General features: G+C 41.9%; 1 protein-coding gene across 1 annotated transcript in view; it reads left to right on the plus strand.

Annotated features, from left to right (window-relative positions):
- LOC126210549 (sensory neuron membrane protein 1-like) overlaps nt 1-27,584 on the plus strand; it is a 304,792-nt gene that overhangs the window by 35,621 nt on the left and 241,587 nt on the right. The gene's annotated exons all lie outside the window — the stretch shown is intronic.

Below are 27,584 nucleotides of genomic sequence, written 5' to 3' on the forward strand. Positions count from 1 at the left end.
CGTTTGGATAACAGTTCTTGTCGGAATGAAGACAAAATATATTTAAAAATGAACGACTGTAGCAATTAAATTTACGTGTTGCTGATGAGGAGTTTAATGAGAAATACCAATGTAAATACAAAGAAGTAAATAAGTGCGAAACATGTAGGTTAGAAGCCGGCCGCTGGTGGCCGAGCGGTTCTGGCGCTACAGTCTGGAACCGCGAGACCGCTACGGTCGCAGGTTCGAATCCTGCCTCGGGCATGGATGTTTGTGTTGTCCTTAGGTTAGTTAGGTTTAAGTAGTTCTAGGGGACTTATGACCTCAGAAGTTGCGTCCCATAGTGCTCAGAGCCATTTGAACCATTTGATGTATGTTAGAACTTAATGTTCGCTATTTACCTGGTATGTTACTAAGGCCACAATCATCTCTAACAGTATTTTGTGATTTTAATTGCACTTAGAGCTTTATGTAAGCACGTTAGGCTATAGTAGCATTAGGTAAATCACAACTGAAGGCCACAATGACAGATATGTTTGCCGTTTAGAAAAGTCAGCTTGTACGAGCCGCTGAGGTAATGGTCGCGTTTATTATCTATGACAGTGTGTAGACAAATTATACAGTTAATTACTTTAAAACAAATTAAATGGTACTTCTAATAAGATAGTATGAAAAGCGAGTCTTATTCGTGATTACTAATTTACCTTCGTAAAATATAGGTATGAAGCTGAGCATCGACGATAACATTTTCCACAAATAGTACGTTTTAACTCAAAAGCATTGTGCAGTCTCAGAAACCGATAGAAATGCTTTCTAGCGGTAACTCATTCATCCCTATACGGTTTGTATATGTTGAGTCAAAGGGACCGTCACCTGAGAAATAATATGTGTGGAATAAAATACTAGCTTTTTAATGCGTTACAACGATAAGCTAATCGCCAAAAACGAATCTATCCTGGTCTTTGTAATTTATTGAGACTTTCGGTCAAGACGAACTTTCGGAAGCAGTCTTTCACTCTGGAGCGCAGAGTTCGCAGTGTTAAAACCGTGCGCTGGAAAAGGACGCGAACTCAGAATCTTGTCTTAAACATTGGAGTCAAACAGATTGGTAAGCAGTTCTTGACGCATAAGTATTGTCACAAGAGGGCTATAAAATAATAATTAGCGTCGTTTTTTTGTCTACAGCTACACGAATACGGTGCAAGCTACATTGTGGTACGTGGCGGACGATACCTTTCGAACGAATGTTGCGACACCTTTCCTGTTGATGAAGGTTTCTCGGGTCTCCAGCCGGGAGGTAGCGTTGATATCTCGCGACACTTCCCTAAACGTTTACGCCGGGAAAGCCACAGTGTTTCAAAAACGACCGGTATATTTGAAACGGCAATAAAAACTAAACGAGCAGCGATAGAAATACACCGTTTGTTGCAATATGCTTGGGACAACAGTACATTTTCAGGCAGACAAACTTTCGAAATTACAGTAGTTACAATTTTCAACAACAGATGGCGCTGCGGTCTGGGAAACTCTATAGTACGATATTTTCCACATATACACCATGCGTAGCAATAATATGCCGTAGTCTCTGAATGAAATTACCCGAAACCTTTGACAACGTGTCTGGCGGAATGGCTTCACATGCAGATGAGATGTACTGCTTCAGCTGTTCAATTGTTTCTGGATTCTGGCGGTACACCTGGTCTTTCAAGTGTCCCCACAGAAAGAAGTCACAGGGGTTCATGTCTGGCGAATAGGGAGGCCAATCCACGCCGCCTCCTGTATGTTTCGGATAGCCCAAAGCAATCACACGATCATCGAAATATTCATTCAGGAAATTAAAGACGTCGGCCGTGCGATGTGGCCGGGCACCATCTTGCATAAACCACGAGGTGTTCGCAGTGTCGTCTAAGGCAGTTTGTACCGCCACAAATTCACAAAGAATGTCCAGATAGCGTGATGCAGTAATCGTTTCGGATCTGAAAAATGGGCCAATGATTCCTTTGGAAGAAATGGCGGCCCAGACCAGTACTTTTTGAGGATGCAGGGACGATGAGACTGCAACATGGGGCTTTTCGGTTCCCCATATGCGCCAGTTCTGTTTATTGACGAAGCCGTCCAGGTAAAAATAAGCTTCGTCAGTAAACCAAATGCTGCCCACATGCATATCGTCGTCATCAATCCTGTGCACTATATCGTTAGCGAATGTCTCTCGTGCAGCAATGGTAGTGGCGCTGTGGGGTTGCCGCGTTTGAATTTTGTATGGATAGAGGTGTAAACTCTGGCGCATGAGACGATACGTGGACGTTGGCGTCATTTGGACCGCAGCTGCAACACGGCGAACGGAAACCCGAGGCCGCTGTTGGATCACCTGCTGCACTAGCTGCGTGTTGCCCTCTGTGGTTGCCGTACGCGGTCGCCCTACCTTTCCAGCACGTTCATCCGTCACGTTCCCAGTCCGTTGAAATTTTTCAAACAGATCCTTTATTGCATCGCTTTTCGGTCCTTTGGTTACATTAAACCTCCGTTGAAAACTTCGTCTTGTTGCAACAACACTGTGTTCTAGGCGGTGGAATTCCAACACCAGAAAACTCCTCTGTTCTAAGGAATAAACCATGTTGTCTACAGCACACTTGCACGTTGTGAACAGCACACGCTTACAGCAGAAAGATGACGTACAGAATGGCGCACCCACAGACTGCGTTGTCTTCTATATCTTTCACATCACTTGCAGCGCCATCTGTTGTTGAAAATTGTAACTACTGTAATTTCGAAAGTTTGTCCGCCTGAAAATGTACTGTTGTCCCAAGCATATTGCAACAAACGGTGTATTTCTATCGCTGCTCGTTTAGTTTTTATTGCCGTTTCAAATATACCGGTCATTTTTGAAACACCCTGTACCTTTCCTTTTGCTGACAGATTTGCTATGATATGTTGTAGTGCTACTGTGATTTTACCGATATAGTCAGTTCTAGGAATATGCGCTCTTAGAATCGTATTAATTGTAATCTTTGTCTCTTGGCATGAAAGAAAAGCACGTTTTTGGTTTCACAGTCTTCTGTGTCTTCTTGGTTCTAATGTCCTAGTTGATGGCCGCATGTAAATCACAGTCTGTAATTAGTAATTAATACATTTATCTGTAGCGTTATTATAATTTTTGTTAAATATGTATCCAAATAATTACTGTAGAGTGTGTTTTTGTAAGTTGCAAGAAAGTACCTTCCCCATCTATGATTTAGTTACGTAGTAATTAAATGTTGCCCTGGCCATTTTGTGTACGTGCATTGTTGAAGCGACGCCATTAACGATAAAATGGCCCTAAGCACTATGGGACTTAACATCTAAGGTCGTCAGTCCCCTAGACTTAGAACTACTTAAACCTAACTAACCTAAGGACATCACACACACACACCCATGTCTCAGGCAGGATTCGAACCTGCGACCGTAGCAGCAGCGCGGTTCCGGACTGATGTGCCTAGAACCGCTCGGCCACAGCGGCCGGCAATGATAAAATGATAAAAACCTTCTTAATAGTCATTTAATTCTGAAAGTGTTGAAGTGATTAATCTCAATAAATACAAAACGGCGTCTTGTAATATTTTCCAATTTCATTTTTAGGCCAGAGGTACAGTTTCATTTAAAAATATTTTCTATAAATGTATACGCTGCCATTGCACATAGGCAGCTATACTGGAGCATCAAGCCTAGCAAAAAAGGAATTAATTAGCATTGTGTTTAATTGGCTTATAGCGTACCATTAAAGAAATACTTTTTTATGTAAAGGTTTTTTTTTTAAATTGCCGCTACCAGTCACAAACTTTGCCAAGTATTGTATTACTTATTTATTTAGCGGCATGTTTCGAGGTAATACCTCATCTTCAGGCTAAAAAGCATTGCAAAAACAACTTTACAATAAGGCCATACTGATATTACATAGTCTTTTTCGTAAATGCTGTGGCCATCCTGTGGAAGAAGTCCAATAAGTCTTTTATTGCACTTGAGACTGTTTTTAATTCGGCTTAGTCGTATTGCTTCGCAAAGTTACGGCTTGGTATGTAATGGACGTGGCAGTGTCTACCTGCACACTCTTGATACTGTATTCGAACATTAGATAATTGTTTTCCATACTCATCCGCATTAACTTACATCTTTATACATTTAGAATAAACTGCGATTGGTTTCAAGCGCGTCACTGCTGGTGAGTGCCGGGAGTTGGGGACGATTACCTATTCTTTCGCTCTTATTTTCAAAGAAATTAATTCAGCATGGTTCAAATGGTTCAAATGGCTCTGAGCACTATGGGACTTAACATCTATGGTCATCAGTCCCCTAGAACTTCGAACTACTTAAACCTAACTAACCTAAGGACAGCACACAACACCCAGTCATCACGAGGCAGAGAAAATCCCTGACCCCGCCGGGAATCGAACCCGGGAACCCGGGCGTGGGAAGCGAGAGCGCTACCGCACGACCACGAGATGCGGACAATTCATTATGGGAAAGCGTCTCATGTTCAAGAGTAATAAGATCTGAAACAATGGCTACATGTTATGTGAAACATGTCTTACGCAACAAAAGGCGAATGCACAGCTAATGGAACGGTCAATATGCCTGTATGGCTTGCGATAGGAGGGCAATCAATCATGGATTTAGAAATACGACCCGAAAATTCTCCGTAAGAAAACAGTCTGACTTTATGTGAATATTTCATAGAGAGTTCGCCCCTGATGACAGGAAAAGGACTGGTCCTTCAATTACTGAGATTATGCCTCCCCCTCCAGGACCTCGTGCTGCGTCTGTAAAGTGAATCTTTCATGCGAGGTGAAACTGGAATAAAGCCCCTAATAATCTCAACATGATCTAAATTTAACATTCATACCCTTTTATCGGAAAGAGAAAACGAAGATTTGAATGTCAGAGAATGAGACAGGTTAGTAGAGGTCAAGGGTCACCATGACCTCTCCGACTCGATATTACACCAGTAAATTCCAGGCGTATAAGCTTGATCAATACATACACCATTGAGTGTGAAATGGATACCTTAAACATTTAGTGAATATTACAGTTATGCTGATACGTACTGTAACTTGTCACTACTTTCCGCCTTCAGTCTACGAAAAGTTCCGAAAGCACAATAATTTTTAAACACGACCCATTATCTGGTTTAGTTGCAGTCTTGTAGTGCACATTGAGATTACTTCCTCATGGTCCTCGGAACGTAAATAGAACTTGCAAAACACCAAAGAGTCAGGTTCATTATACTGCTTGAATTGTGTAAGAGGGATGTTGGGAATAGGTGCACTTAAGCAAAAACTATTGTTTTGACGCACTCATAATATGTAAACTAAAAACAACAGTTCGGACAATTGCTGTAGTTTCTATACTTTTACTATATTACACCAACTTAAATGTAAAAAAACAGTACAATGCAGTACTTAGAGAAATGTGCGCTGCAGAAAGGAAATGGTTCAAATGGCTGTAAGCACTATGTGATATAACATCTGAGGTCATCAGTCCCCTAGCATTTAGAACTACTTTCAGCTAACTAGCCTAAGGACATCACACACATCCATGCCCGAGGCAGGAGCCGTGGTTCCAGACTGAAGCGTCTAGAAGCGCTCGGTCACAGCGGCCGGCTGCAGAAAGGAAGCTAATATCAAATACTCTTGAGCGAAAATAATCGCCATTAGAGTTAGGATATTGGAATGTTTTTAAACAGTAATATGGAATGTGTAATCACTTGTATTTTCACATTTTACAATTTTTAGAATGTTCGTTTCTTGGAGAAGCAGTCTTCTCGAACAGCCTTTGGGTGTCTTCTGCAGTACATGAAACCTGATTGCAAGTACTGCACCCAGAACAACAGTACCACAATTCTTCGTCTTTACCCTCTTCTCCACAGATGCGAGGTAATTCATTACACGTTGCTAAGCGCCGATTTGTGTTGTCTTAATTTTGTTCTACAAACTGAAATATTGTGTTGTTAGGTATCAGATGACGGCTTACAGCAGTTCAGTGTCATCAGTTTTTCGAAACACATAGCGATTGCTGAAAAACTGCCTTCACTACGTGTAAGGAGCACCTTCTTTGACTCGTGATTGAGGCATTCTGAGTCCCGTTTCCGAACCTACCGATTTCCTAAATTTTGAATAACGATCATTAGCATACAAATCATCATCAATGGCGTCCAAAGACTTCCCCCATAAGAAGTCACCCTCATTTTGTCTACTGCCTTCTCAAAATTGCAGAGAAGCGGCCACACGTTCAGGGGACTCTCTTGGTGTGTGAAACTTCCCCTAAAAGACGGAATAATCAGCAGTGATCAATGGCATGAGGGTGCAGGAGGAAATAGCAATCACTACACTAGAGACACATATTGTGTATTTGGCTTGTAACTGAAAAAGTGTCATGGTGATATCTCTATTAGCACCAGATTCCGGACTAGTTCCCCATTCAGATCTGCGGGAGGGGACTGCCAAGAGGGAGATGACCATGGGAAAGAGATCGAACGACCAACTGGCGTGTGTCAGAAGTTTGAACTTGCTAGGAAAGCTAGAAAACCTAAAGAGAGAAATGCAGAGGCTCAATCTAAAGGTGGGATCAGTGAAATGAAATGGAAAGAAGGTAACGATTTCTGGTCAGAAGAATATAGGTTAATGTGAACAGCAGTGGAATGAAATGGAAATGAGGTAACGATTTCCTGTCAGATGAGTGTAGGGTAATGTCAACAGCAGTAGAAAAAAAAGGGGAGTAGTAGTGAGTAGAAAGATAGGGCATTGAATGAGTTAGTGTGAACAGTTCAGTGATAAGCAAAACAAGAGTTCGGATGTAAATAACGACGTCAACAGCAGAAAATGAAGAGACAGATAAAACAGATAGAGAAAGCATACGGGGATACTGAACCGTTCATACAGTATGAAAAGGAGGGGGGTGAAAATATGATAACGATATAGGATTGTAATGCGCTTTTAGGAAAAGCAGTAGAAGAAAGGCTTACGGAAGAATATGGTCTTGGCAATAGGAATGAGAAAGGAGAAAGACTAATTGTCTTCTGCAATAAATTTCAGGTAGTAACAGCGATTATTCTGTTCGAGAATCACAAGCGGAGGAGATATTGAAACTTCTTAATAAATTTTTACTTAAACTGAGATCACTGAGACAGTGAAACTTCTACATTATTTGAATCTGAAACTGCTGAGTGAGATTGAATGCAAGTGTCACTTTGCTGGTTTTATCATCTCAACACTGACCAACAGAACAACAGAATTTGCCCTGACAAACAGAACTCAGACTTCTCCTATTCATTAGTTACTCACAATATTCAAGGATAGCGCGATCTGACTGCTTTAAAATTGATAACCTGGCTTCAAATAATTGATACAAAAGAATGGCCCTGGATATGAAGAAACCCTGACAATAACCTATACATTACATAAGTCACTTACCTCACAAAATCTTCACTACCCGAACTACTGCAATTCAGCAAGCGCCAATACAGCTAGCTAAATAAAAGATTCTAACTACTGTAGGCTCTAACTACTAATAGGCATAAGGTTCGCAAAGAAAAGATTTTGTTGCAAAGCAAACAATGTATTGTTTACCTTATAATGTGACATCCAGTTAAAAAAAAATACATATAATCTTCCGTTTCATCCAGATCCAAAAATTATACAAACATGAATAATATTCAATCTCCATATCGTCCACTCACGCTAGTACTGCAAACCTCCAACGCTGCTGGTTATTAGCCTCTAATCTCGATCACTGCTGACAACTCACTCCCAACTTCCATCACTGCTGGCTGTTCACCTCCAACTGCTAGTGCGACCAGCCACAGAGTCTCTTACAGAGGGCACACAGCGCAGTCAGAGATTTAATACAGAAGCTACATAGCGCAACCAACATACAAACACATAAAGACCCTACTTACAAATATACTTGGAAAAGGCTCGTAGACACGGGATGATTCCAGCTGGATTACACCATGGTCAGACACAGAGTCCGAAATCAGGTATTTGATTGCAAAACCTACCCAGGAAAAAACGTAAACTAAGGCAACAATTTAATAATGATGAAGAATTCACTGAAGTTCAAGAGAATCGTATGGAAGACGCAGTGCAGAAACAAGCAAGACATCAAAATCCTCAGTAATGACGAGAAGCGTTTGAAGTTTTCCAAAGATGTGGGTGCAGCGATAAGGAATACCACTTCAGGCAGTTCAGCTGAAGAGGCTTAGACATCTCCATAAAGGCTAATCACAGATGTTGCACGTAGAGACACAGGTACAAGCTAGCTAACTGCGAAGAAACCTTAGGTAACAGAAGAAATATTTTAAATGGTCTACGAAAGAAGGAAGTACAGATATGTACAGGGAAAGACAAGAATACAGCGATAAAAATGTCTTATAGTTGAAATAGACAGGAAGTGCAGGAAAGCCAAGGTTAAATGACTGCTAGAAAGATGTGAAGAAATCGAAAAAGAAATGATTGTTGGAAGTTGAAAACAATCTTTGGTGAAGTAAAAGGCAAGGGCGACAACATTAAGAGTACAATGGGGGAAGACCAGTATCAGTTGCAAAGCGATTTAGAAAAGATTGCTGTATGGTCTGGCAGGTGGCAGTTGACGCTAAATAACGAAAAGTGTGAGGTGATCCACATGAGTTCCAAAAGAAATCGTTTGGTATTCGATTACTCGATAAATAGTACAATTCTCAAGGCTGTCAATTCAACTAAGTACCTGGGTGTTAAAATTACGAACAACTTCAGTTGGAAAGACCACATAGATAATATTGTGGGGAAGGCGAACCAAAGGTTGCGTTTCATTGGCAGGACACTTAGAAGATGCAACAAGTCCACTAAAAAGAGACAGCTTACACTACACTCGTTCGTCCTCTGTTAGAATATTGCTGCGCAGTGTGGGATCCTTACCAGGTGGGATTGACGGAGGACATCGAAAGGGTGCAAAAAAGGGCAGCTCGTTTTGTATTATCACGTAACAGGGGAGAGAGTGTGGCAGATATGATACGCGAGTTGGGATGGAAGTCATTAGAGCAAATACGTTTTTCGTCGCGGCGAGATCTATTTACGAAATTTCAGTCACAAACTTTCTCTTCCGAATGCGAAAATATTTTGTTGAGCCCAACCTACATAGGTAGGAATGATCATCAAAATAAAATAAGAGAAATCAGAGCTCGAACAGAAGGGTTTAGGTATTTGTTTTTCCCGCGCGCTGTTCGGGAGTGGAATGGTAGGGAGATAGTATGATTGTGGTTCGATGAACCCTCTGCCAAGCACTTAAATGTGAATTGCAGAGTAAACGTATAGATGTAGATGTAGAAATGTAGAGGAGACAGCGGATACGAGGAAAGAGTTCATTGAAGACATCTACGAGGGTAAGTTACCATCGGTCGCGAAAAAGAAACAACAGTGAAAACTAGAAATGTTTGATCTGCAACAGTTAGGTACACCTTCCACCTACTCCACTACGTAGTCGCCGCTCCAACTGACAGTTTTGTCGTAGTGTTGTATCAACTTTTCAATATCCTAGTCATAGAAAGCAGCCGCCTGTGCTTTCGGCCAGTTATCTGCACTGGTCTGCAGCTCATTGTCTGTAGAAAAATGTTGTCTTCATAGACAGCGGTTTTTTTGAGCAGAGATGAGACTTCTCATCGGAAACGCTGCAGGAGCGTCTTCATTGCCCCTGCAGTGTGCGGCCGAGAATTGGCATGAAGAAGGATCTGCTCGACAGTTGTGTTACGTGGGCTGCATGACACAGGCGAAGTCTCCAACAAGGCCCTCGGAGGCAGACGCTATTCCCTACGCATCTTTACGTGCTCACTGTTCACTCAAAACTGAAAAGAGCGACGCGACACGATCCACGGGCATACTAGAGGCACTACCCAACACATCTTTTCAAAGGTTTACCGGTTTCCATTACGTGACCGATCGGAACTTACTTTCTCGACAACCCTCGTATGAAGGGAAGGAAATATCTGATGACGTGATAGAACAGGAAACTAGAGCCGATATGGAAACAGGAATGGCTAGAGCATAAATGTAAAGGTTTAGAAATGTATTTCCCTACGGTAAAATAGATGCCACCTACAGGAATATTTTTAAAAAAAAGGTCTTTAGAGAGAAGCAGCTATATGAATATCAAGAGCTGAGTTCTAACCAAACAAGAGAAATCTGAAATGTGGAAGGGATGTACAGACCTGCTAAACAAGGGAAATGAACTTGACGGCAAGTGAAAGAGGACGTAGATGGAGACGAGATGGGAGATAGGATACTGCGAGAAGAATTTGACAGAGCACTGAAAGACCTAAGTCGAAACAAGACCCCAGGAATGGACAACATTCCATCAGAACTACTAATAGCCTTGGGAGAGCCAGCCGTGACAGAACTCTTCCATCTGCTGTGCAAGATATATGAGACAGGCGAAATACCGTCACATTTCGAGAAGACTGTAGTAATTCCAATTCCAAAGAACGCAGTAGCTAACAGGTGTGAATATTACCGAGCTATCAGTTTGAGAAGTCATGACTCGAAAATACTAACGCAAATTTTTTACAGAAGAGGGGGATAAAGCGTGGAAGCCGACCTCGGGGAAGATCAGTTTGGATTCCGGAGAAATGTAGGAACATGCGAGGCATTTGGGTTGGGTTGGATGGTTTGGGGGGAAACTGTGAGGTCATCGGTCTCATCAGATTAGGGTGGGACGGGGAAGGAAGGCGGCCGTGCCCTTTCAAAGGAACCATCCCGGGATTTGCCTGGAGCGATTTAGGGAAATCACGGAAAACCTAAATCAGGATGGCCGGACGCGGGATTGAACCGTCGTCCTCCCGAATGCGAGTCCAGTGTTGCGAGGCAGTACTGACCATATAACTTATACTAGAAGATAGATTAAGGAAAGGCAAACTTACGTTTATACAGAAAGCTTTTGACAAAGTTGAGCGGAATACTCTGAAATTCTGAATTTCGCAGGGGTAGTGAAAGCAGACAGTTATCATAAGAATCAAGCGGCATGAAAGAGAAGCAGTAGTCGAGAAGGTATTGAGACAGGGTTGCAGCCCATCGCAAAAGTTATAGAACATGAGCATTGAACAAGCAGTAAAGGAAACCAAAGAAAAAACTGGAGTTTGAATTAAAGTTCAGGGAGAAGAGATAAAAACTCTTATGTCTGCCGATGACATTGTAATTCTGTCAGACAGCAAAGAACTTGAAATATCAAATGGACAGTGCTACGAAAAGAACATTTACAAAAGCAAAACAATGCTAATGGAATGTAGGCGCACTAAATTAGATGATGCTGATGGAATTAGATTGGGAAACGAGACACTTAAAGTAATATATGGGTTTTGCTATTTGACCAAAGTAGAGAGGATATAAAATGTAGACTGGCAATAGCAGGAAAAGCGTTCCACAAGAAGAGAAATTTGTGGGCATCGAATAAAGATTTAAGTATTAGGAAGTCTTGTTTCAAAGTATTTGTATGGAGTGTAGTCGCGTGTGGAAGTGGAATACGGATAATAAACAGGCAGGAAGAGAAGCCTTTTCTACAGAAGAAAGCTTAAAATTAGATGGGTACATCACGTAACTAATGAGGAGGTACTCAACAGAATAGGGGAAAACGGGGACTTGTGGCATGAGAGATCGGTTTATAGACGCATTCTGAGGCGTCAAAGGATCAAAAATTTATTGTTAGAGGGAAGCGAGGAGGGGAACATTGCAGAGGGAGACCAAGAAATGAATACAGCACGCAGATTCAGAATGATGTATGGTGCAGTAGTTATTCGGATATTAAGAACTCTGTAGAGTATAGAGCAGCACGTAGAGCTGCTTCAAGCCAATCTTAGGACTGAAGACCACAACAACATGGAAGAGACAGAATATCCAGGATTACAATCAGAATTTAAGGAGTTCTGCAAGGCTTGAGGTCAAATAGGGCAGAAAGGATAGACAATATTCCATTGGTCTCTAGAATCACTGGGGAAAGTGGCAACCAAATGACTATTGAAGCCGGCCGCTGTGGCCCAGCGATTCTAGGCGCTTCAGTCTGGAACCATGCGTTTGCTACGTTCGCAGGTTCGAATCCTGCCTTGGGCATGGATGTGTGTGATGTACTTAAGTTAGTTAGGTTTATGAAGTTCTAAGTGTAGGGGACTGATGACCTCAGATGTTAAGTTCCATAGTGCTTAGAGGCATTTGAACCATTTTGACTATTGAAATTGGTGTGTGGAATATATAAGACTGGCGACATAGACGTCCTGAAACATCACCCACACCGTTCTGAAGATTACAAGGGCCAGTAAGTGCGAGAATTATAGCACATTCAATTTAACAGCTCATACATCCAAGCTCTACAAGGCTTGAGGTCAAATAAGGCAGAAAGGATAGACAATATAGAGAGCAGATAGGTGGAAAGAATACATCGAAAGCCTCTATGAGGGTGAAGATTTGTCTGATGTGATAGAAGAAGAAACAGGAGTCGATTTAGAAGAGATAGGGGATCCAGTATTAGAATCGGAATTTAAAAGAGCTTTGGAGGACTTGCGGTCAAATAAGGCAGAAGGGATAGATAACATTCCATCAGAATTTCTAAAATCATTGGTGGAAGTGACAACAAAACGACTATTCACGTTGGTGTGTAGAATATATGAGTCTGGCGATATACCATCTGACTTTCGGAAAAGCATCATCCACACAATTCCGAAGACGGCAAGAGCTGACAAGTGCGAGAATTATCGCACAATCAGCTTAACAGCTCATGCATCGAAGCTACTTACAAGAATAATATACAGAAGAATGGAAAAGAAAATTGAGAATGCGCTAGGTGACGATCAGTTTGGCTTTAGGAAAAGTAAAGGGACGAGAGAGGCAATTCTGAAGTTACGACTAATAATGGAAGCAAGGCTAAAGAAAAATCAAGACACTTTCATAGGATTTGTCGACCTGGAAAAAGCGTTCGACAATATAAAATGGTGCAAGCTGTTCGAGATTCTGAAAAAAGTAGGGGTAAGCTATAGGGAGAGACGGGTCATATACAATATGTACAACAACCAAGAGGGAATAATAAGAGTGGACGATCAAGAACGAAGTGCTCGTATGGGTGTAAGACAAGGCTGTAGCCTTTCGCCCCTACTCTTCAGTCTGTACATCGAGGAAGCAATGATGGAAATAAAAGAAAGGTTCAGAAGTGGAATTAAAATACAAGGTGAAAGGATATCAATGATACGATTCGCTGATGACATTGCTATCCTGAGTGAAAGTGAAGAAGAATTAAATGATCTGCTGAACGGAATGAACAGTCTAATGAGGACACAGTATGGTTTGAGAGTAAATCGGAGAATGACGAAGGTAATGAGAAGTAGTAGAAATGAGAACAGCGAGAAACTTAACATCGGGATTGATGGTCACGAAGTCAATTAAGTTAAGGAATTCTGCTACCTAGGCAGTAAAATAACCAATGACGGACGGAGCAAGGAGGACATCAAAAGCAGACTCTCTATGGCAAAAAAGGCATTTCTGGCCAAAAGAAGTCTACTAATATCAAATACCGGCCTTAATTTGAGGAAGAAATTTCTGAGGATGTACGTCTGGAGTACAGCATTGTATGGTTGTGAAACATGGACTGTGGGAAAACCGGAACAGAGAATCGAAGCATTTGAGATGTGGTGCTATAGACGAATGTTGAAAATTAGGTGGACTGATAAGGTAAGGAATGAGGAGGTTCTACGCAGAATCGGAGAGGAAAGGAATATGTGGAAAACACTGATAAGGAGAAGGGACAGGACATCTGCTAAGACATGAGGGAATGACTTCCATGGTACTAGAGGGAGCTGTAGAGGGCAAAAACTGTAGAGGAAGACAGAGATTGGAATACGTCAAGGAAATAATTGACGACGTAGGTTGCAAGTGATACTCTGAGATGAAGAGGTTACCACAGGAAAGGAATTCGTGGCGGGCCGCATCAAACCAGTCAGCTGACTGATGAAAAAAAAAAAAAAAAAAAAAAAAAACCTCTAGATCACTGCGGAAAGTGGCAACCAAATGACTATTGAAGCCGGCCGCTGTATACTGATAGTATACTGATGAATGCAAAAGGAAATTGAAGGTATGTTAGATGTCGACCAGTTTGGATTTTGGAGGCAGTCTTGACGTTGCGAATGATTACCACGGAAGCAAGACTGAAGAAATGTCAAGGAATGTTCACAGGACTGGTCAAGTTGGAAAAGCGTTCAACAGTGTGAAATGGTCCGAGATGTTACAAATTTTAACAGAAGTAGGTGTCAGCTATACACAGGCTGTTAACAGCAATTTTAGTTCTTCATTACGTGCTCTTGTGAAAGACATAGATTCTTGCAGCATGTGTTACGAGCTAATGATTATGCTTGTCTCGCTTCCTTTGGTTTTCCTTCACACTCCTCTTCCTGCTGAACGCATATCCTCAGTTTGCACACAGCGTCGTAATGTGCTGATGACCTGACACACTTGTGGCATACTGGTTGGCTTCCTGCTTCTGCCTCTATCTCTGCCATGACTTGATTTTGCCTGTGACGATGTGAGTTTTAATACTTTTTTCCTAATTTCTATGAGTTACAATTCTGTGCCATAGCACATCCCTCCTCTTTAAAACAAGTCATCTAGAATTTTCTCTTTCTTTCACTTATTACTGATTAGTCCGTACCTGCCTTGCATTGAAAAAAATATGTTACTCTATAACTGTTTTATGGTATGATTCCAACCTGTTTCTTGTATATTAGTTAGTTTCATTAATCTAATTTTCATTCTGTCCTGGTTGCACGCAATATTTACACTTCCCACTTATTCCTAGTTCATATCCACTCCACGGGTATGTGATGGATGTTGGCCTCATTTGAATGAGATATCTTATGTTTTATACAAAAGTAAGTTGCACAAACGAACAATAGAATGTAGACTATCCTTGTCGTTGATACACTCGAAATAACTGAATTTTTCTTTCTTGTTATATTGTTTCACATGTTGCATTATTTGACTGACTGAAATTTGTCCTTTTTCTGAAGTTAACAGCTCTTCTAGGTATAGTAGCAAAGTTGGATCTAAGGTGTTGTAAATAAAAGTTAGGTTTTGTTTATGTAATATGTGTGGTGGTTCCTCTGCCCAATACAACATTGGTTGGGACATGTTAATCATTGTTGTGTCCATGACAGTAGCTAAAAAGTGAAATTGTCCTCCTGCTATTTCAAATCTAGTTCAATTAATTAACAAACCATTGCTCTACGATTCTAGTTTCATTATCACAGTTGCTTAATCATTTTATAGCAAGTGATAATTACTGTTTCATCAATATGTATGGAGTAAATTCAGTTATCTCCAGTTTCCACTAATTTTGGCTGAGGGACTAAAACTTTTTCTTGCGCTCTACTGCTTCCATTTTCCCTAAGACCAACTGTATTTCACATGACTGGTTGTTCATTTGTATCACCCTCGTTGGACAAATATTAACATTTTCTCTAATATGATCTTTTGAACCTACTACAGACATAATAATATGAGCATTTCTCTATCTAGGCACTCATAATACTTCGTGAATATGTATCTATATCCATTTTCTGCTTGTATTGTATTTAATAGGATATGATTGTACCGTGTAACACTGGTATTGCTCACTTGTTTCTAACACTAGATATTGAATTTTAATGTGCAATCTAACTTGAGCAGTATCCACTCTTACATCATATATGCGATAAAATAAAGCTACATTCTTACTGGTTAAAGGAACAACATGAAAGACTCTTTGTGATTTATGTGAAGTCATCGAAACTTGCAGTGGGTTTAATAACGTACACTCATTTGTCCATGAGTAGCGTGATGGACTGCTACATGCAAAGTTTCCACCTCAATCCTTCCATTGTCCAGTCTGCCTGATTAGGTTTCTAACGACTTTCTCATTTGGTTCACCTAACCAAGTTTGTATTTTCTCTGGATCACTATATAAGACATACATGGTGTTCTGTGCATTTTGTTCTATGTTAAGTTCCATATGTTTTAGTAACACTGAGTATTCCTTACTCTGCGTTTGGAAGAAACACAACAAATGGTTCAAGTGGCTCTAAGCACTATGGCACTTAACTGAGCTCATCAGTCCCTTAAACTTAGAACTACTTAAACCTAACTAACCTAAAAACAGAACACTCATCCATGCCAGAGACAGGATTCGAACATGCGACCATAGCAGCAGCGCGGTTCCAGACTGAAGCGCCTAGAGAAGCTCGGCCACAGCAGCTGGCAAGAAACACATCGATGATCTGCTGATACGGTTAGGTTCAGCTACTTATGCTATTAGGGTAACTGCAAATTTTGATGATAAACATATCAGTAAATTAGCCTACTATACCTATTTTCATTCACTGCTTTCATAAGGCATCATATTTTACGGCAATTCGTCATTATGAGAGAAAGTATTCATTTCACAAACGTGTAATCAAAATAATAGCTGGAGCCCACCCAAGATTACCTTGCAGACATTTATTTAAGGAACTAGGGATATTCACAGTACCTTTGCAATACACATATTCACTTATGAAATTTGTCATTAATAACCCATTCCAATTCAAAAATAACAGCGAACTGCATAGCTACAACACTAGAAGAAAGGATGATCTTCACTATTCTGGAATAAATCTCACTTTGGCACAGAAGGGGGTGAATTATGCTGCAACAAAAATCTTTGATCATTTGCCAAATAGTATTAAAAGTCTGACAGATAGCCAACCAACATTTAAAACCATATTAAAAGAATTTCTGAATGACAACTCTTTCTACTCAGTAGATGAATTCTTAGATACGAAACAGAAACTGTAAAAAAGTATTTTGGAGTATAGAAAACTTATTTTAAAGTGACACGTTCCACAACATTACGAAATGTCGTATTCATCATCTTTGGAACAAGGATTAATATATGTATGTATGTGTGTATGTATGTTGTGTGCTGATCTACTTTTGTTTTTATATCTTCCGCAATTGCGCTCTTTAAATTTTTGATATCTTAATTATCTGTTGTTCCAAACACATTTTTAAGAGTTTGCGTCTGAAATCTAAGCAACCTCGTTTTTTTACTTGTTAGCATATGTGGTACTACTTCTGTTAACTGTTGTAACTGACTCTTCGTACAAGAGTTTTATATTCTAACAGAAAACGATGTACCACCAATCACCTCTCTCCTTTATACAAGCAAGTAAACACGGAACATGACAAAGAAAATTAGGAATAAGCTAGGTAACTAACAAATACCATATGCGCATTTTACATAACATTTACGCTATTTCCTAGAACTAAATGCATAAGGTACGTTTCTCTGCTGTTCCTATCACCTTGGTAATTCTTTTTCCGCAACGATTGAAGAAATATGCAGCAATACATCAATTTCACTTCTAAACGGTTTGACGCTACAACACCCACTCTTTTCTTCTATGTTGTGGTATTTTTCTTGTCCATTGCCCAATACATTCTTGGTTCTCTAAAGCTTTCGTGTTGCCCTGCTTCAAGCTTTTCCAAATTCCTATCAATTCTTTGCAAAATTTTCACAGGTGCACCCCGTGGACCCAGTTTAGGTTGAACTACATCAGAAGTTGACAATATTTGTAGCCCAATACTATGTCATATGGCCAGTGCCCAGTTCCGGTATGAAATTTTTAATTATATGCACTGACAAGAAAACTTAAATATACATCCCAATGTTAATGGCTTAATATTATGGATAAAGTATGGTGTACTCATTCTGTCTGTCCATTCGTTTGAGGATGGAACAAGCTGCTCTGCAACTTCATCATTTTTATTAAGTGACATAACTGTTTCATTATCTGGATAGAAAGTTAGCTCCCTGGTCTGTAATGAAGGTTTCTGACACACCAAATTTCAGTAACCAGTTGTTATCATGGCCTGTGCTACTGTACTCTCCTTCTGATGTGACAGGGCCAGCATAACTAAATATCGTGGAAAATCATCCAGCAATCTAAGCACATATTTATTATCCACTTGTTCTATTAAAAGGTTTTTAAACATTGAATCCTAGAATATAAAACAGTTTGACAGCTTCTGGTAGACTCTGTAACTGAATTTTCTGACGACTCCAATCTGCTCTTTGTGCACATAGGGTACAGTTTCTTACATATTGTTCTACATTACTGGGAGTCATTTTACACCAAAATCTTTCAACTATACGCCTTTCAGTTGTTCTTTTTGCTTTGTGACCTGATAAGATGAGTTAATGTGCTTTCCGTAATACCTTTGTTCTCAGTGCTGTAGGAACTACAATGTGCTGACTTCGTAGGTCTGCATAGGAAGTCTTCTTGCGTTTCAAGCTGAGGTTGAATTCTGAACTATTTGACACTCAGTTTCAACTGATTGTACCTTTATCCAGTCTGCCCGGCTGCCACTTACTATTTGTAAAATTGCTACCTTCCTGCTTACAGTATCAGCATCTTTTACGTTTGGCTCCTGGCTTATGAAACACTTCATAGTCGAACTAACTTAATTTTAATGCTCATCTCATTTATCAGTTTGATGGATCGTTCAAACCTAATAACTTTTCCAAAGAAATGATATCAGAATCTGAAATTCCAACAGTACAAACAGCAAACGAAAATATGAGGTTCTGTAAATAACTACTAAATTTCTTTTTCGGTTGTCTAATATTACTTTTAGCCTTAGTCAATTTTTGGATGCATATGCCACCAGATTTTCAAAAATGGTTCAAATGGCTCGAAGCACTATAGGACTTATCATCTGAGGTCATCAGTCCCCTAGACTTAGAACTACTCGAACCTAACTAACCTAAGGACATCACACACATCCATACCCGAGGCAGGATTCGAACCTGCGACCGTAGCAGCAGCTCGGTTCCGGACTGAGCGCGTAGAACCGCTCGGCCACAATGGCCGGCACCATATTTTCTTCCCCATCAACTTTATTACTTGAAATACAACACAAGGCATCACATGAGTGTATGAGTTCCTGATCAAAGTCAGGGAATATTAACACAGTATCTGATTTTGTCTCCTTGAGTTTCTCAAATGCTTCTTGACACTGTGTTGTCCACTGAAAACTAACACGTTTGTCTAGCAACCTATTTAGTGGCTGTGCAATTTCAGCGAATCGCTTCATTAAATTTCAAAGATAATAGCATAAGCCAAGAAACGACTGTAATTGTTTAATAGTTTGAGGGCGTCGTAAAATCACGTACCACAGTAGTTAGTCGAGGAGCTATTCACAATATTTTTCAACTGTTAATAAGCCCAAGATAACTCACTCACTTGTGTTTTAGGAAACTGGCATTTCCCCACACGAGCTGTAATGTGTGCTCCCATTTGGTCAACAAGCATTTGCCTTTCACCATGATATTCATATTTCGTTGAGATGGCGTTGTGGGCCCGTGACCAGCCGTTGCCGTGAAGGCATTTTACAAAAATAGGGACAGCTACGTGTATTTCCCGCTCATTTCAACTTAGCACGTCATGCCTTAGTACCGTCGGCACATACTCTAAAGAGTGGGCACAGAACTTCGAGGAAACGGGTGATATGGTGTGAAAGAGGAGTGTATGAGCAAAACGTTTGTGCACATCTCGAGAATGTTGTAAAACTGGAAGAAGCCTGCAGCTGAAGTCGCAGGTATTCTGCACGCAAGCACGCACTACAGACTGACGTGTCAGATAGCAGTGTATGGTGAATATTGTACAGAGAACTGCGCTACCATCCATGTAAGATTCAGAGAGTGAAAAAGCTGAATATGGACAATCTCCCAAAGAGTCTATGCTTCTGCCAGAAATCGTTGGAACTCGAGAATGACAAACAACGCCTCTGCGTCAATCTGATGATGAGCGATGAGACCAATTTGTATGTGTCAGGCATCGTTAACAAGCAAAATTTTTAGATATTAGTCGCGTGGAAGTCCTGAAATTCTTTGTGGAACCCCACAGTCCGGAGGTGGTAATGTGGTGTGGCGTATCATAATTTGTAATCATAGGGCCTCATCTTGTGAAGACGACGCTGCTACTGTGAACACAAAACATTATATTCACTTGCTGGACCATTTGCTAGTCCGACGGCTTGTTGATCTCCCTGTAACTGGAAGTACATTCTTCCAACAAGGTGGGGGCCACATGCTATACTCCATAGCATTCCATTAATACGCTACAAAAAAAAAATGGCTCTGAGCATTATGGGAATTAATTTCTGAGGTCATCAGTCCCCTAGAACTTAGAACTACTTAAACCTAACTAACCTAAGGAGATCACACACACCCATGCCCGAGGCAGGATTCGAACCTGCGACCGTAGTGGTCACTCGGTTCCAGACTGTAGCGTCTAGAATCGCTCGGCCACCCCGGCCGGCCAATACGCTACAGGACATCTTCTGTCGTCATCCCATCTCGCAGAACAGGGACACTTCCTGGCCTCCAAGATACCCTGATTTCTGCCTTTGGAATCATTTAAAGTTTTAGATATTACGGTGTGACCCACCATTCACCATTCAGGAACCGAGGTATCAATTCTACATCTGCATCTACATCTACATCTAGGAGGGTTGGAAATTTAACAGTGGCAACTGTTTATGTACAGCTCGTACAAAATAGATACGTGTTTCAAAGTTTTACTGACCTTCAAAGTAGTCACCAGAATTGTGTATAACCCGTTGCCAGCGTTGTGGAAGTCGTAGGATACTCTTAGCAGTGCCAGTTGTGTTGACAGTTCGAGCGGCGCGGTCTATTGCCCGGCGAATTTGTAGCAGTTCTGAAGCGAATGCCGTGAAGTGTTTCCTTCAGTTAATAAGAAATCGAGTTGAACTCAAGAGGGGAGTGCCTTAGATGGTGTAGCACTTAGCAGCCCCATCAGTCAAACGAATCAGTAACTGTACGGTCTTGAACATTGTCCTGTAAAATGATGGTCAGATCCTGCAGAAAGTGTCATCACCTCTCTCTCTCTCTCTCTCTCTCTCTCTCTCTCTATGCTGTTCATTTTTGGAACACAACCTACGACCAGCTTAGAGACAGAAATGACACTTTCTCCAGGACCTGAGCATCATTTTGCAGGACAATGCTCAAGCACGTACAATGCAAGCTGTTACTGATTTGTTTGACTGATGGGGCTGCTCAGTGCTGTACCACCTACTGCACATCCCTAACTTGCGCCCTCGTGAGTTCAACTCGATTTCTGAACAGAAGGAAATCTTTCACGGCATTCGCTTCAGAACTGCTACAAATTCGTCGGTCAGTAGACCGAGCCGCTCACACTGTCAACACAACTGGCTCTACAATGAGATTTTTCACTCTGCAGCGGAGTGTGCGCTGATATGTAAGTTCCTGGCAGATAAAAACTGTCTGCCGGACCGAGACTCGAATTCGGGACCTTTGCCTTTCGCGGGTAAGTGCTCTACCAGCTGCGCTACCCAAGCACGACTCACGCCCCGTCCTGACAGCTTTAATTCCGCCAGTACCTCGTCTCTCGTCTCCTACTTTACAAACTTCACAGAAGCTCTCCTGCGAAATGGTAGAGCACTTGCCCGCGAAAGGCAAAGGTTCAGAGTTCGAGTCTCGGTGCGGCACATAGTTTTAATCTGCCAGGAAGTTTCACAACTGGCACTGCTAAGAGTACCCTACGAATTCCACAACGCTGGCAGCGGGTTATACACAATGCTGGTGACTACTCTGAAGGTCAGAAAAACTTTGAAACACGTGTCTGTTTTGAACGAGCTGTAAATAAATAGCCGCCACTATTAAAGTTCCAACCCTCCTACATAGATAATCCGCAAGCAACCGTAGAGTGAGTGGCTAAGGATAGTCTGTATCACTGCTTGTCATTTCCCCTCCTGTTGCACTCGCAAACAGAGCGAGAGGAAAACGACTGTCTGTACACCTGTGAATGAGCCCTAATATGTCGTAGATTATCTTCGTGGACCTTATGCGCGATGTATGCTGGCAGCAGCAGAATCGTTCGGCAGTCAGCTTCAAATGCCGCTTCTCTAAACTTTCTCAACAGTGTTTCTCGAAAATAAAGTCGCATTTCCTTCAGGTATTCCCATTTGAGTTCCCGAAGCATCTTCATAACACTTACGTGTTGTTCGAACCTACGAGTTGCTTCGATGTCTTCCATGAATCCGACCTCGTACGGATCCTAAACACTGAAGAATAGGTAGCACCAGCATTCTATATGTTGTCTTCTACACACGTGAACCACTCTTTCCTAAAATTCTCAGAATAAACCGAAGTCAACCATTTGTATTCCCTACCACATTTTGCAGAATTCCGGTGCCACGCCTGCAAGATGTTAAGACTACAAATATGTAAGACTGAAAATGGCAAGCAACTACGTTCAAAATGGTTCAGATTGCTCTAAGCACTATGGGGCTTAACATCTGAGGTCATCAGTCCCCTACACTTAGAACTACCTAAACCTAACTAACCTAAGGACATCACACACATCCATGCCCGTCGCAGGATTCGAACCTGCGATCGTAGCAGCAGCGCGGTTCCGTGCTGAAGCGCCTAGAGCCGCTCGGGCACATTGTTGTTGTTGTTGTTGTGGTCTTCAGTCCTGAGACTGGTTTGATGCAGCTCTCCATGCTACTCTATCCTGTGCAAGCTTCTTCATCTCCCAGTACCTACTGCAACCTACATCCTTCTGAATCTGCTTAGTGTATTCATCTCTTGGTCTCCCTCTACGATTTTTACCCTCCACGCTGCCCTCCAATGCTAAATTTGTGATCCCTTGATGCCTCAAAACATGTCCTACCAACCGATCCCTTCTTCTAGTCAAGTTGTGCCACAAACTTCTCTTCTCCCCAATCCTATTCAATACCTCCTCATTAGTTACGTGATCTACCCACCTTATCTTCAGCATTCTTCTGTAGCACCACATTTCGAAAGCTTCTATTCTCTTCTTGTCCAAACTGGTTATCGTCCATATTTCACTTACATACATGGCTACACTCCATACAAATACTTTCAGGAACGACTTCCTGACACTTAAATCTATACTCGATGTTAACAAATTTCTCTTCTTCAGAAACGATTTCCTTGCCATTGCCAGTCTACATTTTATACCCTCTCTACTTCGACCATCATCAGTTATTTTACTCCCTAAATAGCAAAACTCCTTTACTACTTTAAGTGTCTCATTTCCTAATCTAATCCCCTCAGCATCACCCGATTTAATTTGACTACATTCCATTATCCTCGTTTTGCTTTTGTTGATGTTCATCTTATATCCTCCTTCCAAGACACTGTCCATTCCGTTCAACTGCTCTTCCAAGTCCTTTGCTGTCTCCGACAGAATTACAATGTCATCGGCGAACCTCAAAGTTTTTACTTCTTCTCCATGAATTTTAATACCTACTCCGAATTTTTCTTTTGTTTCCTTTACTGCTTGCTCAATATACAGATTGAATAACATCGGGGGGAGGCTACAGCCCTGTCTCAGTCCTTTCCCAACCACTGCTTCCCTTTCATGCCCCTCGACTCTTATAACTGCCATCTGGTTTCTGTACAAATTGTAAATAGCCTTTCGCTCCCTGTATTTTACCCCTGCCACCTCCAGAATTTGAAAGAGAGTATTCCAGTTAACATTGCCAAAAGCTTTCTCTAAGTCTACAAATGCTAGAAACGTAGGTTTGCCTTTTCTTAATCTTTCTTCTAAGATACGTCGTAAGGTTAGTATTGCCTCACGTGTTCCAACATTTCTACGGAATCCAAACTGATCTTCCCCGAGGTTCGCTTCTACCAGTTTTTCCATTCGTCTGTAAAGAATTCGCGTCAGTATTTTGCAGCTGTGACTTATTAAACTGATAGTTCGGTAACTTTCACATCTGTCAACACCTGCTTTCTTTGGGATTGGAATTATTATATTCTTCTTGAAGTCTGTGGGTATTTAGCCTGTCTCATACATCTTGCTCACCAGATGGTAGAGTTTTGTCACGACTGGCTCTCCCAAGGCCATCAGTAGTTCTAATGGAATGTTGTCTACTCCCGGGGCCTTGTTTCGACTCAGGTCTTTCAGTGCTCTGTCAAACTCTTCACGCAGTATCTTATCTCCCATTTCATCTTCATCTACATCCTCTTCCATTTCCATAATATTGTCCTCAAGTACATCGCCCTTGTATAAACCCTCAATATACTCCTTCCACCTTCCTGCCTTCCCTTCTTTGCTTAGAACTGGGTTGCCATCTGAGCTCTTGATATTCATACAAGTGGTTCTCTTCTCTCCAAAGGTCTCTTTAATTTTCCTGTAGGCAGTATCTATCTTACCCCTAGTGAGACAAGACTCTACATCCTTACATTTGTCCTCTAGCCACCCCTGCTTAGCCATTTTACACTTCCTGTCGATCTCATTTTTGAGACGTTTGTATTCCTTTTTGCCTGCTTCATTTACTGCATTTTTATATTTTCTCCTTTCATCAATTAAATTCAATATTTCTTCTGTTACCCAAGGATTTCTAGTAGCCCTCGTCTTTTTACCTACTTGATCCTCTGCTGCCTTCACTACTTCATCCCTCAGAGCTACCCATTCTTCTTCTACTGTATTTGTTTCCCCCATTCCTGTCAATTGTTCCCTTATGCTCTCCCTGAAACACTCTACAACCTCTGGTTCTTTCAGTTTGTCCAGGTCCCATCTCCTTAAATTCCCACCTTTTTGCAGTTTCTTCAGTTTCAATCTGCAGTCCATAACCAATAGATTGTGGTCAGAATCCACATTTGTCCTTGGAAATGTCTTACAATTTAAAACCTGGTTCCTAAATCTCTGTCTTACCATTATATAATCTATCTGATACCTTTTAGTGTCTCCAGGATTCTTCCAGGTATACAACCTTCTTTTATGATTCTTGAACCAAGTGTTAGCTATGATTAAGTTATGCTCTGTGCAAAATTTTACAAGGCGGCTTCCTCTTTCATTTCTTCCCCCCAATCCATATTCACCTACTATGTTTCCTTCTCTCCCTTTTCCTACTGACGAATTCCAGTCACCCATGACTATTAAATTTTCGTCTCCCTTCACTACCTGAATAATTTCTTTTATCCCGTCATACATTTCATCAATTTCTTCATCATCTGCAGAGCTAGTTGGCATATAAACTTGTACTACTGTAGTAGGCATGGGCTTTGTGTCTATCTTGGCCACAATAATGCGTTCACTATGCTGTTTGTAGTAGCTAACCCGCACTCCTATTTTTTTTATTCATTATTAAACCTACTCCTGCATTACCCCTATTTGATTTTGTATTTATAACCCTGTAATCACCTGACCAAAAGTCTTGTTCCTCCTGCCACCGAACTTCACTAATTCCCACTATATCTAACTTTAACCTATCCATTTCCCTTTTTAAATTTTCTAAACTACCTGCCCGACTAAGGGATCTGACATTCCACGCTCCGATCCGTAGAACGCCAGTTTTCTTTCTCCTGATAACGACGTCCTCTTGAGTAGTCCCCGCCCGGAGATCCGAATGGGGGACTATTTTACCTCCGGAATATTTTACCCAAGAGGACGCCATCATCATTTAACCATACAGTAAAGCTGCATGTCCTCGGGCACATGAAGTTCCAAAATCGCTCGTTTCACTGCCGCACCCGGCATTAGGGATGATTTCATACCATGAATTGGACCCACTCGTTCTAGATGACCATGAATATTGTTGGTGATCGAGTGGTGCTCTTCCTTCTGCGTCATGATAAGTGTGGTGTGGTCATTCTTATCTTGCAGGATACCCGTCCACATGGTTGTACACAGACGCTCCTAGTTTGACGATGCCAGATCACCCGATTGCAGTTCCATACTAAATATCTGGGTCTAGTTGCAACAGTGGGTGTAAACGCAGCAGGCAACGTCACCGCGGTATGGTAGTTCTACAGGATGTAATCACCAATGAGGGGTGGCAGCTAGAAGTGACATACCTGAAGAAACTGAAGAAACATGAGGACCGTCTTCTTCCCTGGACTAGGCTGTTATCAAGGGAAGAGGAGGTGTTACTTGGCATTAGTGTCCGCGTGCTGTGGGTAACAAACCTTTTACCCATCGTGCTCATTTCTTTCTCAGCTGCAGTGTGCTAGGTCCGATGCCTGTTGTGTAGGTACACTCATGCTCATAAATTAAGGATACTGCTGATACATGGTGAAACAACGCTCTCGTGGGCGGTTTGTGGGTTTAAATCACCTCGGGGTATGAGCATGCGGTGCATTTGACCTGTGGTCATCGCACGGTGGCGCTGGCAGCAGTCCACATACGTAGAGGTGTGTTGGTGCGTGTCAGAGTACGGTGCAGCGAGTAAGTGTGCAGACATTTTCAGATATGCTAATGGTGACTGTGTGTCGAAAATGGGTCAAAGAACACACATTGATGACGTTATGAGGGGTAGAATACTAGGGCGGCTGGATGCTGGTCAAACACAGCAGATCGTAGCACGGACCCTCCGTGTGCCACAAAGTGTGAGGATTATGGCAACGATTCCAGCAGACAGGAAACGTGTCCAGGCGCTACAGTACGGGACGTCCACAGTGTGCAACACCACAAGAAGACCGATATCTCATCATAGGTGCCCGCAAAAGGCCACGGAGTACTGCAGGCATTCTCGCTCGGGAGCTTACCACAGCCACTGGAACAGTTGTCTCCCGACACATACTCTACAAACGACTGAACAGACATGGTTTATTCGCCCGGAGACCTGTAAGGTGCATTCCACTGACCCCTGGTCACAGGGGAGACCATAAAGCCTGGTGTCAAGAACACAGTACATGGTCATTGGAACACTGGTCCCAAGTTACGTTCACGGACTAGTCCGGGTATAGTCTGAACAGTGATTCTCGCCAGGGTTTCATCTGGCGTGAACCAGGAACCAGATACCAACACCTTAATGTTCTTGAAAGGGACCTGTATGGAGGTCGTGGTTTGATGGGGTGGGATTTTGATTGGTGCACGTACACCCTGCATGTCTTTGACAGAGGAATTGTAACAGGTCAGGTATATTGTGACGTCATTTTGCACCAGTATGTCCGCCTTTTCAGGGGTGCAGTGGGTCCCACCTTCCTCCTGATGGATGATAACGCACGGCCCCACCGAACTGCCATCGTGGAGGAGTACATCGAAACAGAAGACATCAGGCGAATGGAGTGGTCTGCCTGTTCTCCAGACCTAAACCCCACCGAGCACGTCTGGGATGCTCTCGCTCGACGTATCGCTGCACGTCTTCACACCCCGAGGACACTTCAGGAGCTCCGACAGGCTCTGGTGCAAGAATGGGAGGCTATACCCGAGCAGCTGCTCCACCACCTGATCCAGTGTATGCTAACCCGTTGTGCGGCCTGTGTACGTGTGCATGGTGATCATATCCGATATTGATGTCGGGGTACATGCGCTGGAAACAGTGGCGTTTTGTAGCACATGTGTTTCGGGACGGTTTTCTCAACCTATCACCAATACCTTGGACTTACAGATCTCTGTGTTTCCTATGTGCCTATGCTATTAGCGCCAGTTTTGTGTAGTGCCACGTTGTGTGTGGCACCACATTCTGCAATTATCCTTAATTTATGAGCATGAGTGTAGAAACAGGGGCCTGTCATGCGTGGATGGGTGTAGACCGCCA

Source organism: Schistocerca nitens, chromosome 10 (genome assembly GCF_023898315.1).
Source record: "Schistocerca nitens isolate TAMUIC-IGC-003100 chromosome 10, iqSchNite1.1, whole genome shotgun sequence".
NCBI lineage: Eukaryota > Metazoa > Arthropoda > Insecta > Orthoptera > Acrididae > Schistocerca > Schistocerca nitens.